The sequence below is a fragment of the Peromyscus leucopus genome, chromosome 16_21 (genome assembly GCF_004664715.2).
Source record: "Peromyscus leucopus breed LL Stock chromosome 16_21, UCI_PerLeu_2.1, whole genome shotgun sequence".
In the NCBI taxonomy this organism is placed as follows: Eukaryota; Metazoa; Chordata; class Mammalia; order Rodentia; family Cricetidae; genus Peromyscus; species Peromyscus leucopus.
In genome coordinates this window covers 4937866-4956396 of record NC_051084.1, presented here as the reverse complement: position 1 = coordinate 4956396, position 18531 = coordinate 4937866, and positions in this window count along the sequence as shown.

Below are 18531 nucleotides of genomic sequence, written 5' to 3'. Positions count from 1 at the left end.
TGCTCATCCATCAATCCATCCAACAAACTATTTATTGAGCATTTACCTGCTAGGGTACTAGGCACTTGGCTGGGGACCTCGCCTTGATGCAGACGATGAGACCTCGCCCTCACAGTCCTGCATTCCACTGTCAAGAATGACCTCGGGGAGGTTAGATTGGAGCAGAGATGTGGGTGGCAAGACAGACTGAGGAATAGCTGAGGGAAGGAAATTCCAGGCAGAGGGAATTGCAGGTGCAAAGGTCCTGGTAGGCATGGGACAAACAGACTTGAGTTCTTGGAAGAAGGGTCAGAAAAGACCAGGGAAGCCTGTTGCAGAGAGAGGAAGACACGGGCTGGGGTTACAGAAACAGGACACATGGGCCAGTGGCAGGTGGACTTTATCCAAGAGCAGTAGGATGCTTTTGGAGGGTCCTGAGCAGAAGCCATGTGACATAGCGTGTAACTGGGGTGGATGGCAGGGCTGAGGAGGGAGTGGGGCGGAGGCAGAAGTCGGGAGTTGTTAAGGAACTAAATGTTTGTGCCCTGATTCTGTATGCTGACACCTCCCCTCCACTGAGATGGTAAACCTAATGGGACGCTGACCAATGATGCCCACATTGCTGTAGGGACCCAGAGGCTGTGAGTGGAGGAGAGAAGTGAGGAGGCCTCTGAGGCTTGGGACTGGAAGAAGGGTTCACTTCCCGAAGTGGAGAGGGAATATGGGGGAAGGAACAGATCCTAGCAAGAGACCCAGAGGACAAACCCTGGACACTTGTGTCCCATCCCTGGAGCCGGAGCGTGTCCTCTGCCATACCCTCGCTGTCCTGGAGGCCAGGCATGGCTCTGTGGGGCTCCACATCAGCAGCCCGAACCTCCAATCTGACCTCTGCTGTCCGAGGACAGCCTGGGTGGCAGCAGCAGGACACCTTGGACTTCAGAAACTAGGGTAGCAATGCTAAGGCTGAGACCACAGTGATGTCCACAGTAGGCCTGAGGGACTCCAGCATAGAGGCCTCTGGGAACTCCTCCTCAGCCATCAGGGCCACAGCTTCAGCTACTCTAGAGACGGGGAGGGTCTCTGCACCCTGCATATTTCAGAAAGCAGGTCCCCAAGGGGAGCTTCTGACAGAACACCTATGGGGTCACTTGAGGCCTCTGGATCCTTCTTGTGCTGTCCCCGTGTAGAACATGAAGACCCTCTGAGGCCATCAGTCCCTTGCCTGCTCCAGGCCTCAGTTTCTCATTCTGTACAGAGCTAGAACCTCCATATCTGAGTTGTCTTCCCATTCTTGTCAAGGGCATCTCTCAGGAAATTTCCCATGCAGGCTCTCCATTCTTCTCCTTGGACACATCCCTGGCCCCATCACATCCCAGGAAGCCACCACAAGCACACCTGATCTTAGAAAGAGCCAGGCACACCCATACAGACCCAAGCAAGCTTGGCAGGGCAAGCCTGGCAGGGCCACCCAGCTGAGGCTTCCCTGGGGGTTGGTGGCAAGGCCTAGGCCTCGCCAGATGGTCCTGAGCTCATTATCAATGTTTAGCTTGGGACTTTTGGATCAGGTCCGGATCCTGCTCCTTATCCAGGGCCCTGATTAGACTCTTTGGACTTTGATGTATCCACAGGACTCTTACTTCCCTGCCACCCGGGTCTCCAAACTCAGCACTGCCCTCACCTAAGGACACCCAGCTGGGTATGGCCTGCTGAATCCCAACAACCCTTCCCCAGGGACTCTTCCCCTCTGCCTCCTGCTGCTACCACCACACCTTTCCTGTGCCTCCTGGGGAACACAAAGCACAGGCGTTTGGGGCCATGCAAATCTAGGTCCTCCAGACAGAGGCAGGTCAAGACCAGAAGGGTGGGACTCTCTGGCTGCTCGCAGGCCCCCACGCTCCCTGGGCCCCGCTCCCGGATACAGAAAAGGAGAAAGGCCGAAGGCACCCACAGGTGGGACCAGACGGACTGGCCATCTGGTGCTGCTCTGGGCCCGTCCGCACCCATTTCTGCTCTAGTCACCATACAACTGCCTTCCCTGATGGCTGCTCAGCTGTGGTGCTGCTGAGAGGTCCCGAGCCGGGCCCAAGGGAAGCAGGGCCTGCAGAAGACTTGGCAAGCCTGCTTGTCCTCTCCAGGGGGACAAAGGAGAGGGGGAGGGATCATAGGGAGGTCTTCGCCCCCTCCTCCTCCCAGGAAGGTGCGGCTGTGCCATGGAGACACATTTCCTGTCCCTGGCCTGCCCCACCCACCCACCCAGTGCAAATATATCCTCATCCTGACTAGTGCCCCAGCGAAGATGTCTTCATGGAGCCCACACAGTGGGGCCATCTTGGACAGGAAGACAAAGACAGGGCTATTGCAGGAAGCCTTTGAGGAAGACAGGGCAGGAGCAAGGCAGAAGTGCAGCCTGCATCCATGCATGCTTCTGTGTGCAGGCTTGTGCATGTACACATGCACTTGTGCTCAGGCGTATCTCTGAGATGGAATGGTTCGTGCCGTCACAGGACAGCTCTGAGCCACCACCTGACCCATTCTTTCTGGTCCGTTGCATCGAGACACCATCTGGGCTAAAGTTGGCTCAGTGGTTAAGGGCTTGGACTGACCCATCTTACAGAGGACGGGGTTTGGTTCTCAGCACCCATATTAGGCAGCTCACAACCACCTAAACCCTAGTTCCAGGGACTCTGACACCTCCTTCTTGCCTCCGCAGGCACCTACATTCACATGCACATAAATAAATAAATCTTTAAAAATATGTTTTTAACGTAAATCAATGAATAAATAAATACAGCTGGGCATGGTGGTGCACACCCTTAGTCCCAGCACTCAGGAGGCAGAGGCAGGTGGATCTCTGAGTTCAAGGCCAGCTTGGTCCACAGAGTGAGTTCCAAGACAGCCAGGGATACACAGAGAAACCTTGCCTCAAAAAACAAGCAACACACGAAATTTTGGGGTTTTTGTTTTGTTTTGTTTTGTTTTTTCAAGACAGGGTTTCTCTGTGTAGTTTTGGTGCCTGTCCTGGAACTCACTCTGTAGACCAGGCTGGCCTCGAACTCACAGAGATCTGCCTGGCCATATGAAGCTTTAAAAAAACAAAACAAACAAGCAAACAAAAAAACAGACAGGGCCTCAGGCTGAGGCTGCAACTCAGTTGCTAGAGTCCTTGCCTAGAATGCAGGAACCCCTGGGTTCCACCCCCAGCTCCCCACAAGCCAGCTATGGAGGCATATAAACTCCGGTAAGCCAGTTCTTGAGAAGTAGGAGCAGGAGAATCAAGGTGATCCTCAGCTGCATGAAGAGACAGACCCACGGAAGAGAGATGGGAAGAGACGGGAGGGGGCTGGGGGGTGTGCTCCTTACCAGCGGGCTTGCTTCATGATGTGCAAATGGAGAAGCCCCACCATTCGGAAAGGCCCTGTGTCCAGGAGCTCGGCAGGGGCTAGGGTTGTCCTCTGTAATTGGAGGGGAAGACGGGCCCGACTGGGAGGCTCTGAGACTCGATTTACCTCTTGTTCATCCTTGCCTTGCTTGGCCTCAAGACACCGTGAACACAATGTGGCCCCACACTGTGCTCCCGAGCCCCACCCAGATCCCAGGTCTGTCCGAGGGCCACACACTCATTTTAATTTGCAGCCCCCTCCCGGGGTGGGGGATGGGGAGTACTGCCTCAGGCCTCCTGCCCCACAACAACCCTTCCAGACTGCACCCCTACGCCTCCACCCTTCCCTTTCCTGCTTGGGTCTTTCCCCAGCTCTGCAGGCCTGTGTTTTGTCTTATTTCCTCAATAATGTCTGTCTATCCTGTCCGACCCTCTGCTTCCCGAGGCTCATGGCCTAGCTCAAGACACCTTTCTCTCCAGTTTGGGGCATACCTGGTGAAGAGCTGAAATTCTTGTAAACCCCAATTACCCCTGTTTCTCTGGAGAGCCACTCAGGGGCAGGGGTGTAAAAAAAGAGCTGGGTTGTCTCATAGCTGCTGTCACCCAGGACCCTGGAGCACGGACACTAGAGGGTCCTTCTGAATCCTGGCCTCCGAAGGTTTGCTTGTGGTGTTCCTGTGAGATGATGCACTCCAGATACACTGACACCCTGTTCCCTGTCCTGCCCTGCACCCTCTCCTTAAAGGCTTTCCCTGCCTTCTTTAGGACTTCCTCTCTAAGATGGCCCTATGGACTCCACCGTGGAGTCTTCAGTAGTGTGCTAATCTGGGATGAGGATATATTTATGTACTGACTGGTTTTATGTGAAATTGACACAAGCTAGTATCAAAGAGGAAGGAGCCTCAGTTGAGTAAATGACTCCATGAGATCCAGCTGTACGGCGTTTTCTTTATTACTGATCAATGGGGGAGGGCCCAGTCCATTGTGGGTGGCGCCATCCCTGGGCTGATAGTCCTGGGTTCTATAAGAAGGTGGGCTGTGGATGGCCAGGAACAGGAAGCTAGATGGCTCAGAGACCTAGGATGGAACCAAACTGTGGTGGTATTGTGTTCCCCAAAATATTGTGCACCCTAATAAACTTATCTGGGGTCAGAGACAGAACAGCCACTAAATACAAAGGCTAGAAAATGGTGGCACTCACACCTTTAACCCTAGCATTCCAGAGATAGAAATCCCTCTGGATCTCTGTGAGTTCAAGGCCACATTGGAAATGACCGGGCATGGTGACACATGCCTTTAATCCCAAGAAGTGAGCCTTTAATTCCAGGGAGTGATGGTAGAAAGCAGAAAGGTATATAAGGCGTGAGGACCAGGAACTAGAAGCATTTGGCTGGTTAAGCTTTCAGACTTCTAGCAGCACAGTTCAGCTGAGATTCATTCTGGATGAGGACACAGAGGCTTCCAGTCTGAGGAAACAAGATCAGCTGAGAAGTTGGCCAGGTGAGGTTAGCTGTGGTTTGTTCTGTCTCTCTGACCATCCAGCATTTCACCCCAATAACTGGCTCTGGGTTTGATTTTATTAATAAGACTCTCTAAGATTCCTGCTACACCAAACATGACTGACAAAAAAAAAATTCAGTGATATGTTTCCTAATGATATTCTGATATACTCATAGATCTGTGCCTAGCCCGATCGTCATCAGAGAGGCTTCATCCAGCAACTGGTGGGAGCAGATGCAGAGACCCACACCCAAATATTAGGCGGAGCTTGGGGAGCCCCGCAGAAGATAGAGAGGAAGGATTGCAGGAGCCAGAGAGGTCGAGGACACCATGAGAACACAGCTCACAGAATCAGCTAAGCAGGGCTCATAGTGGCTTTCCAAGACTGAAGTGGCAATCGTGGAGCCTGCGTGGGTCTGCCAGGCCCTCTGCATACACGCTGTTAACTTGGGCTGTTTGTGGGACTCCTAACAGTGGGAGTGGGGGTGTCTCTGACTCTTTCACCTGCTCTTGGGACCCTTCTCCTCCTACTGGGTTGCCTCATCCAGCCTTGATATGAGGGTTTGTGCCTAGTCTTACTGTAACTTGTTATGCTGTGTTTGGTTGATATCCCTGGGAGGCCTGCCCTTTTCTGAAGGGAAATGGAGGAGTGGATCTTGGGGAGAGGAGATGCGGGGGAGGAATGGATGGAGGGGAGGCTTTGGCCGGGATGTATTGTATCAGAAAATTAAAAAAACAAATAAGGCTGAGCAAGCCATGGAGAGCAAGCCAGTAAGCAGCACTCCTCCATGGCTTCTGCATCAGCTCCTGCCTCCAGGTTCCTGCCCTGCTGGAGTTCCTGTCCTGACTTCCTTTGATGATGAACAGTGATGTGGAAGTGTGAGCAGAATAAACAAGTTTCTTTAGCCAGTGTTCATCACAGCAGTAGTAACCCTAAGACAATTTGCTTCGAGGGCAGCTGAAGGGAGGGCAAGTTGGAAAGCTGAGGGAATGGGTGGGAAGATTTGGGGTCCAAGGTGAATTTAGTTTTGTTGTGCATGACAGAGTCTCATGCAGCCCCAAACTTGCTTTGGAGCTGAGGATAAAGATTATAGGCATGAGCTACCAGCTTACAAGGAGACTGGCCTGGTCACCCACCTGAGCGCTCTGGAGAGAGTAGATTCTCACCCTCACCTCTGCCCTTCACTATTTCCTCTGTGCAACAGTGGCCAGAGCCTGCCCATCTGCACTATCAACATCAGGGCCATCGAGTTCCCACCGCTGGGCCTCATCCGTCCTCCCTCACTCTGCCTCCCTTCCCAGCTGGGATGGAGAAAGCCAGGCAAACGTGGGCTGGGGATGGCCGCTCTTCAACCCAAAGGCCCGAGGTGCTGGGCTTGGGAAGGGTACTAGGGGTCATTTTATCGGCCTTCCCAACCAAACAAGCTACCACCCCCCTTCCTTTTCCCTTGTCCTCCTTTCTCCTCCCCCACTCTTCTCCTATCCCCTCTCCTCTTCCCTCTCCTCATCTCTTCCTCTCTCCTCAGTTCCCCTCCGTCATCTCATTTCCTCCTCTTTCTTCTTCTCGCCCATGCTCCCTCATACCTCTCTGTGGCTTCACCGGCCTGGAACTTAAGATCCTCCTGCCCTCCCTCTCCCTCTGACCGCATTAGCTGTGTGCAGTGTACAGGGGGCGGATGAACTCAGCGGGAGCCAATGGGTCAGTGCACCTTAGTATATGCTCTCTGCCTCACTCTATCCACCACGCAGGTCTCAGCAGTGGGTTGCGCTGTTGAAACCCTACAGCTCAGAGAACCTGAGATTTGCTTTGTTTCACATGGTTAGCCACAGGTGGGCAAGGATCCAAACCCAGGCCCTCTGACTTCTGAGCTAAAATTGCTTTATTATTATTATTACTTTAAAGACTTATTTTATTTATTTATCTATCTTTTATTTTATTTATTTATTTTGGTTTTTCGAGACAGGGTTTCTTGAGACAGGGTTTCTCTCTGTAGCTTTTGGAGCCTGTCCTGGAACTTGCTCTGTAGACCAGGCTGTCCTCGAACTCACAGAGATCTGCCTGCCTCTGCCTCCCAAGTGCTGGGATTAAAGACATGCACCACTGTCACCCGGCAGATTTATTTTTTTAATTTTATGTATGTGTAGGGGGTGCTGTGCATGTGAATGTGGATGCCCGAGGAGGTCAGAGGCATTGATCTCCTGGAACTGAAGTTACACACAGTTGTGTATCTCCTGATGTGGGTGCTGAGAACCCAACTCAGGTCCTAGACAATTGCAGTGTGTGCTCTTAGCCACTCAGCCATCCTTCCAGCCGCTATCACTATTATTATTTTTTTAAAGAACGGTCTTTACGTAGTCCAGGTCGGCCTGGAACTCATTGTGTAGCAGCCCCAGCCTCCCCACCCCCCCACCTCCCGCAGTGAGTACTTCCATACTCATCTTAAAATCCACCCACCCCCATTTCTCTTTTTGAGATAGGGTCTCATTTGCCCTAGGCTGGCCTTGAACTGAGGACCTGGGTTAGGTACTCAGGTCCTCCAGTAAAGTGGAAGATGAGAGCTGATTACCCAAGTTGTTCTCTGGTCTCCACATATGTGCTGTGGCATGAGCACCCACAAATGAATGAATGAATGAATGAATGAATGAATGAATAAATAAGGACTGGAGAGATGGCTCAGGGGTTAAGAGCAATGGCTGCTCTTCCAGAGGACCCAGGTTCAATTCCCAGCACCCACATGGCAGCTCACAACTCTCTGTAACTCCAGTCCCAGGGAATCTGACATCCTTACAGAGACATATATTCAGGGAAAACACCAGTGCACTTAAAAATAAATAAATCTTTAAAATAAATAAAAAAAACCCGTGGGTGCTGTCCTTTGGCACAAATCAAGCAGCTGAATAAGGAAGTCGGGTGAGTGGGTCCCTCATGCCTACTCAGGGGTGACAGTTCTGTTTTCCAAGCAGCTCCTCCTGATTGCTGTCTGTACTGGCACTAACTACTTAAGACTGCAGATCTGAGGGCTGGGAGGAGAGGGGCAGGCCGGGTTCCCTCCCAGACTCACACAAGGCACCTTCTACAGAGGACCAGGAACTAGGGAGGACGCTGAGGGGCGTTGCCTCTGGGTCTGCAGCTCACGTAGACACAACTGAACCTGAACGTGATCCCCAGCCACATCTCCCTTGGTATATGCCTGGGCCAGAGGACAGGATGGATGTTTCTGGAAAGCGCCCCTCCTCCTGGGGCTGCCTTAGGAGCAGACAGGAGAAGTCCACACTTGCAGACTCCAGAGTCCCCAAGTGGCTCTCAGTGTTCTGGATGACTACCCCGGGGAGCAGCTAGCTCCTCAGGAGCAAGGAAGCAGGCCTTGAAGAACTCCTTGTATCTGTTCCGCGTAGATGCTACAACATGTTATAGTGAACGTGTGGCTGCTCAAAGGGGAGGGATTCCAGACTCTGACACCCAAAGCCTCTGCCTCTGTTTTATGGGTGGCTGTGCAGTATCCCCAGCAGACCTGAGAGCGGGACTAGTCCACACTGCTTGGAGTTCTTTGAGGATACACATTCCCCTTCCCCTCCCCTCTCCCCTCCTCTCCCCTCCCCTCCCCTCCTCTTCTCTTATCCTTGTTGGGATTCCTGGTCACTCCCCTGTGCACAGTTCAGTAGCCAAGCAAAGGGCCTTATGGCCTATGTATCCGTGCACTGTGTGATCGCACAATCTATGCACATGCGTGGCCTAGCTCAGGTAAGCATATATGCACATGTGCAGGGTAACCATAAGAATCAGGTCGCCACAAAAGGATAGTGGTATCAGGACATAATATCATGAATGTAATAAATCAATACATTTAATGTAACTAATGAACATCATAAATATAATTATTGAATGAATAATGTAATCAATGAATACCACAAGTGTAATTAATATCATGAGTGTAATTAATGAATGTTATGAGTGTAAATTAAAATAAATAAATAAATGAAATAAATAAAAATAAAAACTACAATAGTGAAAAAAGAATCAGGTCACAGACTTCCCCCCCCCACTTCTCCTCCCCCCCCTCTCGGTGCACGTCTTCCACATGCCTGGTCACGCTCTCTTCTGTCCCTCCCTTCTCCTAATAAAGCTCCGATACTGGGTTTTGCTGGTGCCTCGTGGCCTTTCTCACTCAGTAACAGCACCGCTTAATGAATAACATTGCGCCGCCGCTGCTGCATTAAAACCAACAATCCTTATTCACTTTTCTTGGCAATACTGGAACCCAGTGCCTGCTAGGCAAGTTTCTACCACTTGAACCCTTTGTTTTAACAAATGATCGTGTGTGTGTGTGTGTGTGTGTGTGTGTGTGTGTGTGTGTGTGTCTGGGGTTGAACCTAGAGCCTCACGCTCGCTAGATGAGTGCCCTGCCACTGAACAGTAAACATCTCAGCCCCCCCACCTCCCAACTCTCCATTTTTCTTTTTAAACAAAGGTCTAACTAAGTTGCCTAAGCTGGCCTTGAACTCACTCTGGATTTCTTGTTTTCTGAGACAGGCTCTCCAGCAATCCAGGCTGGCCTTGAACTCTCCATGTAGCTGAGGGTGACTCTGAATTTCCAACGCTTTTACCTCCACCTCCTGTCCTGTGTGTATGTGATGCTGGGAATCAGACCTGGGGTTCTGTGCATGCTAAGCCCTCCACCAAGGGAGCCACGGCCTCAGCCCGCTTTGAACTCACCCTGTAGCCCACAGAGGCCTTGAGTTTGTGATCCTTCTACCTCAGACCTTTACACCAGGCCTGGCCTAAAACCGTTCTGCCTTCTCATCCTCTGGTTGTAACTGTGGCTTCACCGAATTACGTGGCTACAGTGCGGGGTGGGTCTTCTCATCTCATTTTATATTCAAGCTCACCAAGGCTCAGAACAGATAGATGGTTAGCTGGTTTCCTAAAGAGGAGCTAGCGGCAAGTCACATCCCTTCACACACAGGAAGGGGGGTGAATGAAGGTGGGTGCGGGGTCCGTGGGCCACCCCAGAAATGTGGGCATTTCAGACAGTGTCGGCCCAGAAACATCCCCTTGCTCCTCTTGAGGACTTACTTCCGAGTGTTCCTGTCCTCTCTCTTCAAGATGTTCCCAGAGGGAGTAGCCAGGCTCCTGTAGGTTCCTACCTGCTGGCCACAATGGATGGGTCCAAGAGTAGATGCCTGACCCAACAAACTTTTCCTAGGAATTGTGATCTCATTCTTTCTCTAGAAATGAAAATCCTAGCCCTTTTTTGTCAGTGATATGGAGAAAGCAGTTGAAGCCAGGCTGAGTGGTACATACCTATAATCTCAGCATGTAGGAGGTAAGGGCGGACAAGCATGAATTCAAGGCCAGCCTGGGCTACACAGCAAGACCTTGTAGGAGACTCAGATAAGATGAGTAGGGATCACACTTGGAGAAGGAGGAGCCACAAAACAGGAAGGAGAAACACACAAAGCATCCTAGGGATGTTTGATCCATGGCTGAACCGAATCTGGGGCCCCACCCCTCCTCTCCTTCCCAGGGCTGGCCAGCTCAGTGGCCAGCTGAGCATCCCCAGCTACCCAGAGTATCCCTTTCCCAGCAAGGTGGCAAGCAGTCATCTGCGAGGAAGCGTAAATTAAACAGACCAGAGGACAAAAACAATCTGCCTTTTGATGTATCCATTGATGCACGGGGATTTCTTTCCGGATATTTAAGATAAGAACAGATAAAACTGACTTCTCTGTAGAAGGGGACAAGGTGAGTTATCTGTGGGGCAGTTGTGAGAGTCCTGGGATTAAAGATACAAAGAGCCCCTGCCTAGGCTCCCTCAGGAAACGGGGAGGAGGAACACCGCTTCCCACCTTGGTCCAGTTCTTGCTTGCAGCAGAATCCTACTTAATAAATTCAAAAGGAGTAATGGAGATAGGGAGTCCCCACCTGACGACACCAGAGTGGGGACACTGGAGCTGGGACCCAGCCACCAATGTTAGCATCCTCAGCAGAAAGCTGGGCGCGGTGGTGCACACCTGTGACTTCAGCACTGGGGAGGTGGAGGCAGGAGAATCAGGAGCTTAAGGTCGTCCTCAGCAAGAGAGCCAGTTTGCACTTATCCTGGCCTGCAGGAGAGCCTATCACAAAAAATCCAAAAACTGTGGGTCACCAGGTCTGATGGCCTGAGTTTGATCCCAGGATCCACACGTGGACAGAGAAAGCCAAGCCCCTCAAGATGTCCTGTGACTTCTGCACTCATACTGTGGCATATATACCCCTCTACACACACACACACACACACACACACACACACGCACGCACGCACGAACGCACACACCATACTTGTGTAAATTGAAAATATCCCAGCTCTCAGGAGGCAGAGGCAGGAGGATCTCTGTGAATTCCAGTTTGACCTGACCTACACAGTGAGTTCCAGGCCAGCCAGGGTGACATAGTGGGACTCTGTCTTCAAACACAACAACAAGAAGACAAAACCCAAAACCCAAAGTATCATCGATAAAAAGGCTCAGGCTTGTGACCCTGATACTTGGGAGCGGATGCAGAACTGTCTATGAGTTCAAGGCTATTGGGGCAACAACATGAGCCTCGCACCCCTCCCCTCAAACAGTAATAGAAACAACAAATACAAAACTCCCACAACACTTCAGGAAAAAAGTAAAAATCCAAGCAAATACCAGAAACTGTAACTAAAGATTCATGTTGTGAGCTGCCAAAGACAAGCTCAGACTTCCCATCACACAGGAGAATTCCAGGTCAGGGCCCAGTCTCACACCCAGGGCAACCCTCGGAGTGCCTCAGAAAGGGTCCTTGGGCCTCTGCTTGCACACCCCCGACCACGGGAGACTCACTACTCTGTGCCTTTGGCTGCATCCTAGCGTGGGAGTCCGAGCTATTGATAGCAATAGGAAACTGGAAGGGCCCCAGAGAGTTGGGCCAAGAACTCCCGGCTACCAAAAAGATACAGCAGCGTGCAGCCTGCGAAGCCGATAAGGACTTGGCCTCTCTGAAAGCATGGAAACGTGTTTCTGTGGCAATCCGACCCGATAAGGACAGAACAGAAGTTGCCTTGGCATAGGAAGTGTGGTTGTGTTAAAACATAAGTGTGTACAATAAGCGAGCGCTGCTGGATAATTTTGAAAGGTGTAAACACTTGCAAGCTACCTAGATATATTTTTTAATTCCCCCCCCCCCCCGCTTTATTTTTGCTGTTGTTGGTCCTTGAACCTAGGATCACATGCATGCTAGGCAAGCACTCTACCACTGAGAAACACTTTAGGCCCAGCTTAATTTTTATAAAAAGTGATGTGTGTGTGTGTGTGTGTGATTTTAAATAAAATTTAGATATCCTAATTTTTCTTCAAAATCTTTATATGTTTAAAATATATCTTGTTGATGTGTTTTGCATGTGTGTACCACAGCACATGCATAGAGATCTGAGGACAGTCTGTGGGAGTCAGTTCTCTTCTTCACCGTGGGGGATGCCGGGAGCAAGCTCAGCTCATGAGGTTTGGCAGCAAATGCTTTTACTCTAGCATTCAAATTTTTTAAAAAATCAAAGCTACAACAAAACAAAACAAACCCACTTTTGATTCAGTGACTTGGAAGCTGGGGGGCAGTTCAGTAGGTAAGCTCAGAGAGAAGCCAGGCCTGGCGGTGCGAACCTGAGACTCCAGGGGTGGTGGGTGGACAAAGGAGGGCCCAAGGTCTTGCTGGCCAGCCAGTAGAGATGAAGCAGTGAGCTTTAGGATCAGTGAGAAAGCCCATCTCAAAAAAATATGGTGAATGGGACCGGAGAGATGATACATCAGTACTTGCTGCTCTTTCCAGAAGATCCAAGTTCAGGTCCCAGCACTTATTCTGGCTATCTTACAACCACCTGTAACTTCAGGCCCAGGGGATACAATACCCAATTCCAGTTTCCAATGGTGTTCACACACATATGCCATGCATGTGTATATATGTATATATGTGTGTGTGTGTGTGTGTATATATATATATATATATATATATATATATATATATATATATATATATCTTAGAAAAATAAGGTGGAGAACTAATTAACAAAATACATCCTAACATCAACTTCTGACCTCCACATGTGCTTACACAGATGAGCACACCTTTTACACACACACACACACACACACACACACACACACACACGCACGCACAGACACATACACACATATGAATGCACACACACGTGGACTTGGGGATTGTTGCTTTATGATGAGCTGAGAAGGGCTACAATCTGAAGTCTAAGGCCCTGTCTGAACACTGTATGATAGAATGACATAATCAATTAGTGATGTCTGCCAAGGTTGACTTGATCGATTAGTGATGTCTGCCATAGGTGAAGGATAAGCAATGGTTGTCATATTCTTTTTTGTTTTGTTTTTTTCATACAAAGAACTCACTACATAGACAAGGAAAGCCTTAGACTCACAGATATCTGCCTGCCTCTGCCTCATGAATGCTGGGATTAAAGGTGTCCGCCACCACATCTAGCTTAACAAGCATCCAACTCTGGTTGTCATATTCTAGAAACACTGCCAGCTCCCTGTGTGACTTTGTCTTCAACTGTTTAAGAAGTCCTGTGCAAGACTTGGAAAGAAAAATACTCAACTTTATATGGAAAAACAAAAGACCCAGGATAGCTAAAAGAATCCTATATGATAAAGCAACCCTTGGAGGCATCACCATCCCGGACCTCAAACTCTACTATAGAGCTATAGTAATAAAAACAGCTTGGTACTGGTATAAAAACAGACATACGGACCAATGGAATCGAATTGAAGACCCTGACATTAATCCATGCACATATGAACACCTGATTTTTGACAAAGGAGCCAAAACTATACAATGGAACAAAGAAAGTATCTTCAACAAATGGTGCTGGCATAACTGGATGTCAATATGTAAAAGATTACAAATAGATCCATATCTGTCACCATGCACAAAACTCAAGTCCAAGTGGATCAAAGACCTAAACATAAATCCAGTTACACTAAACTTAATAGAAAAGAAAATAGGAAGCACTCTTGAACGCATTGGCACTGGAGACCATTTCCTAAATAAAACGCCGACAGCACAGACACTGAGCACAACCATTAATAAATGGGACCTCTCAAAACTGAGAAGCTTTTGCAGGGCAAAAGACACAGTCAATAAGACAAAAAGACAGCCAACAGATTGGGAAAAGATCTTCACCAATCCCACATCTGACAGAGGATTGATCTCCACAATATATAAAGAACTCAAGAAACTAGACATCAAAGCACTGAACAGTCCAATTAAAAAATGGGCTAAAGAGCTAAACAGAGAATTCACAAAACAAGAACTACAAATGGCTGAAAGACATTTAAAGAAATGCTCAACATCCTTAATCATCAGAGAAATGCAAATCAAAACGACTCTGAGATACCACCTTACACCTGTTAGAATGGCTAAGATCAAAAACACCAATGACAACCAATGTTGGAGAGGATGTGGAGCAAAGGGAACACTCCTCCACTGTTGGTGGAATGTAAACTTGTACAACCACTGTGGAAATCAGTATGGCGGTTTCTCCGAAAATTAGGAATCGAACTACCTCAAGACCCAGCCATACCACTCTTGGGCATATACCCAAAGAATGCTGATACATACCATAAAGATACATGCTCAGCTATGTTCATAGCAGCACTATTTGTAATAGCCAGAACCTGGAAACAGCCTAGATGCCCATCAACGGAAGAATGGATGAAAAAAATGTGGTACATATACACAATGGAGTACTACTCAGCAGAGAAAAACAATGAAAGCATGAAATTTGCAGGTAAATGGATGGAACTAGAAAAAATCATCCTGAGTGAGGTAACCCAAACCCAGAAAGACAGTTATGGTATGTACTCACTCATTGGTGGATTCTAGATATAAAATGAACAATCAGACCACAACCCATAGAACCATAAAGGCTATATATATATATATAGCATGGAGGTCCCTAGGACGACTGTGGCATATAATAAATTTCAGTTTTACTCAATTATTGAAAAAAAATAGCCAAATGAATAGAAATACATGAACTATGAACCAAAGGCTGAGGGGCTCCCAGCTGGACCAGGCCCTCTGAATAGGTGAGACAGTTGATTGGCTTGATCAGTTTGGGAGGCATCTAAGCAGTGGGACCAAGTCCTGTGCTCAATGCATGAATTGGCTGTTTGAAACCAGGAACTTATGCAGGGACACTTGGCTTAGTCTGGGAGGAAGGGACTGGACCTCCCTGGACTGAGTCTACCAAGTTGATCACAGTCCTCGGGGGAGGACTTGTCCTGGAGGAGGTGGGAATGGAGGGTGGGCTGGGGGTAAGGGGAGGGCGTGGGAGGGGGGAGAATAGGGGAACCCATGGCTGATATGTAGAACTGAATGGTATTGTAAAATAAAAAATATATATCACAAAAAAAAAACAAAAAACAAAAAAACAAACAAACAAAAAAAAAAGAAGTCCTGTGCAGAAAGAGACCTTGCCTTTGAGTTAGAGGTTGTAGAATTTGGGTAAAGTCATGGGGCTAGGAATTGGGTAAAGTCATGGGGCTAGGAGATAAACACCATAAGGAAAAGAAAATCAGTTTCCCACAGTGGTTTCAGAGTAGGTGGGCACCACAGGGAGGATTCTGTGGGCTTTGTCTGGGTCTTGAAAGGGAGGTAGCTTTCACGGGTGGATGTGCAAAGTGGGAAAGCAGTGGGACTGCTAAGGAGAGAGCAAGGAGGATGTGTAGATAGAAAGGGAAGGTTGGCTTGGGGTAGAAACCTGACCACCTGGGTAACAGGGTGTGAGGAGCAGCTAAGCCCCATTGGAAACAGTCTGATGGGGCTTATCAACCGTTCTTGATTTCTGGAGCCTGAGACAGTTTCCAGAAGGTGGGGGGGTGTGTGAACACTCAGCCTCTGCCCACTGGGAGCTTCAGAGAGGTGAAATGCACCAGGGCAGGAGTATGTAAGATGAGCAGCAGTAAGGTGCCTCAGTGGGTCAAGGTACTTGTTGCCAAGCCTGATGATCTGTGTCCCATCCCTACGACCCACGTGATGAAAGGAGAGAACTGACCTAGCAAGTTGTCCTCTGATCTCTGCATATAAGCCGTGACACGTAAGTGCCTGTGCATATAAATGTGCACACAATACATACATATGTAAATAAATTTAATTTAAAAATACCCCAGGAAACAGCCGGTGACCCACCTGAGACTGGTAGAGATCGAACGCCAGGCAGGCTGCGCTGCTGGGGTGTGCAGTGTGTGGGGACAGAGGATGAGCTTAGGCTGAAGCCATGGGTCAGTACTCTATACATACTACACTGTACAGAGGACGACGTCCTTGGTGACTTCCGAGACGTCCTCAGGGCCTGTAGATCCATAACGCATTAAAAAGTGAGCTTTATAAATATTGAGTAGGGGGACAGACCAGGGGCTGTGAAGGACTCGGGACATCTGGGAACCCTAAAGAGACTAGCAGAGCTGTCAGAGGGTCAGCTTGGGCACGCAGGGGCTGCAGAACCCCGAGGGGCTGTCAGCTGAGCAGGGATGTCCTGGCCTGCTCTGTAGATGTGTGTGTGTGTGGGGGGCTTGGCTGAGAGGTTCTGCTCACAAGAACTCTTGGGGTCCTAGCAAGTCAAAGAAAGGTTTTTGAACGGTGAGGTTGGGGGATCCAGCAAGCCTACAGGACTTAGATCATCCCACAGGCTGGCTTCCCAGATCTGAGGTTCCTCTACTCCCCCAATCCAGACTCCAGTGGGGCTCTGGGGACTGCAGGGAAGGAGAGGTATGCTGGCCTTGAAACACAAGCAAGCAGAGACCTTCCAATCTGTGCCAGGCCAGGCAGACTCCAGGTCCCTCATCCCCCTTCTCTGCCTCATCACAGTCCTAGGGAGGCTCCAGAGTTTTGGCTGGGTGGTGGGCAGCAGTGGGCAGAATGGAAAATTCCTACGGGATAGATGGCAGGTGGCTAGCAGATCTGGTCCCAATCTTCTGCCTATGATGCTAGGGTGTGATAAATCTATATGGGGCTGTGAGTCTGGGTTAAAAGATGACAGAGAAGGTGCTGGCAGAGGACTTTTCCCACTCACTCCAAGTAGAGAGTTTGCTGGTGACCTAGCTAACTCAAGTCATGGGAATGTTGTAGCAAGGTTAAGAGGGGTGGAGAGCGTGGTTAGTGGAGGTGGGTAAGGGCTTGGGAGAGGGTAATAGGAGAGACGGGGGATTTTTAGAAGCCCTAAAGAGAGAGGTGCCTTGCCTAGGGTACGGGCCTATTATCCTATCTACCTAACAGAATTTTCCCAAGGGCCTGCCCTGAGTAGATTCCTCTCAGAGTCCTGGGGAAGATGCAGGGGGTTATCTGAGGGAAAAGAATCTACGTACATCATGCTCTTTCATCCATTGCTTTATTTCTCTAAGACAAAATTCCATCCATACAGCTTCAGTTCCATCCTGACTCTCGGTTCCTCTCTGTACCTACTTTTCCTGTCTCCTCATAGCCCTAGTAATAACTAAGCCCTCATGCTCTTGATCTCGTCTTCGTCCTCTGTTCCTTCATCCTCCATCTTTCTTTTCTCCTCCTTACTCCCGCCTCTGAGAAAACTCTACAAGAGATCTGCCTTACCATCTACAGAATATCTGCCTTTGTCTTCTCTCTCTGGCCATGTGACTCTGTCTACCATCTACAGAAAAACACCTTGTTCTTTTTCTCCCAGCCACATGATTCTACTCTGGCAGGGAATCCTGCCCCATCCTTCACTCCACCTGGATATGAAAAAACCTCCTTTGTTCTGAGTCAATTGCTCTGGAACACCACTAGGCCTGAAGACAAAGGATGGTCTGAGCTTCATTTGCACAAGAAACAAAGCTATGCATCTACAGCCCACCTGTCTCCTAGGCTCCGCAGTGGTGTTAGTTACCTAGTGAATCAGCAGTGGTCTGAGAAGCTTAACTCTTTGCAATAGCCTGGTAGTATATGGACACACAAGAATTTCCTAGCAGCAGACAACTGAAATATTAAAAACTGAATAACACTAAATATTCCTTGATAAATGGCTTCCTTTAGAAAGATGCCTTGAATTTTTCCAGTTATAGCTTTAATACACAGCTGAATCTCTATAATATATTCCTATGGCCACTACAATTCCTGTTTTCTTGTATAGTAAAAAAGGGGATGTTTAATTATTTCTAGGGCAACGAATGATGTGGATAAATATTAAGTTTGGAGATGACTGGAAAAGTGATAAGTAATGGTCAGTAAATATTGATACATGATATATATATATAGTATATATTTATAATCTATAAATATATTTATAATCAATAATCTATATAGATGGCAAGCTGAGAATTAGCTTAACCATCTAATAGTTATATTTGTATATAATTAGAATATCTCTGTCCAAAGAAGAGGCTCAGAGGAAAAAAAATCTATCATTAGCTAGTATAGCATAATATGGTCAAATGTTGTCTAAATACTATGATTCTGACTTATCAAAAAGAAATAGTTAGTTTGGAACATTGACTCTATCTATTGATCTTTGGTAGTGTTATAAATTTGGTTAAACTGTATTTAAGGAGGAATAGTTAGATAAAATTATCTGAATTAGTTATGAGCATCTGTGGGACCAAGGCTGCAGCTGCAGCTTACCTAATTTAAA